Source organism: Orycteropus afer, unplaced genomic scaffold (genome assembly GCF_000298275.1).
Source record: "Orycteropus afer afer isolate SDZICR_OR568_19922 unplaced genomic scaffold, OryAfe1.0 scaffold00083, whole genome shotgun sequence".
NCBI classification, from domain to species: Eukaryota; Metazoa; Chordata; class Mammalia; order Tubulidentata; family Orycteropodidae; genus Orycteropus; species Orycteropus afer.
This window is the reverse complement of record NW_006921670.1, coordinates 320,726-321,971: the sequence shown is the minus strand read 5'-3', so window position 1 is coordinate 321,971 and position 1,246 is coordinate 320,726.

Below are 1,246 nucleotides of genomic sequence, written 5' to 3'. Positions count from 1 at the left end.
AGTGGCTGGTGGGTTTGAACAGCCAACCTTCTGGTTAACAGTCAAATGCCTTAGGCACTATACCACCAGAGCTTCTTGAGGGTCCTTAGGGGAAATTGATTCCAGGATAGTATAGCTTCTGCCTTCCAGCAGGAGCAAATGCTTTCCTTCAAGGAAGGAAAGCATGCTAAGTGTAAGCCCCAGGTTTCTATATACAAGCTCACAATTAACAATTACAAAACTCACAAGGAAACTCTCACTCTGGGTGAGAGTAAGCAGAAAAAAAAAAAAAAGATACAGATTCTCAAAAATAAAAGATACTAGAATAGTCAGAAATTAAACGTTAAATTATATATGTAAGAAAGAGATAAAATTTTTAACAAAAACAAGGAACTATCAAGAGTAATCATGCAGATTTGAATCAGAATCAAATGGAGCTTTCAGAAATGCAAAATAGAATTGTTAAAATAATAGCATAAGTTGATGGATTAAAAAGAAGATCAGATCCCACAGAAGATTGGTTAACTGAAAGACAGACTGTTAAAAATTATCCAGAAAATATCCCAGATAGATTAAAGGATGGAATAGATGATACATGTCAAAGATACAAGGAAAATTTCATCTACGTGAAACTCTAAAAGAAAAGAGAAAATGGTGGGGAAAGCACCTCTGAATATATAATATTTTTAAATATATGAGGATTTTCCAATACTTATAAAACATGTGATTCTGAAGAGGAGAGTACAATATATACCAACATTATAAAGATTAAAGAAATTAAGTCACGAACACATAATAATAAAGTTACCAAAAAGAAAAAAAAAGTTAAAAGCAGCCAGAGGACAGAGATTGATCAGCTACAAAGGAATCACAACTAAGATGACAGCAGATTTCTTAATGGAAGCAATTTAAGTAAGTAGACAGTGGAAAAATGACTTCAAGATGCTAAAAGGAAAGGAATCATGAAGCTAGAATTGTGTACACAGATTAAAAAAAAAAAAGTCTTTCAAAACTTAGGATGAAATGAAACATTTTTCAGTTTCAAAAAGAAAAAAAAAAAAAAAAAAACCACAACCACCTGAGAGAGTTTATCACCAACAGATAATCACTAAAGGAAATTCTAAAAGAAGTACTTCATGAAAAGAGAACATTATCTACAAGAGAAGTTCTGAGACACAAAAAAAGAATGTTAAGAAAGAAATGGGAAAACATTTAGACAAATTCTAACTCATCTTTGCATAAAATAAATTAATGTCTAATTTGCTAG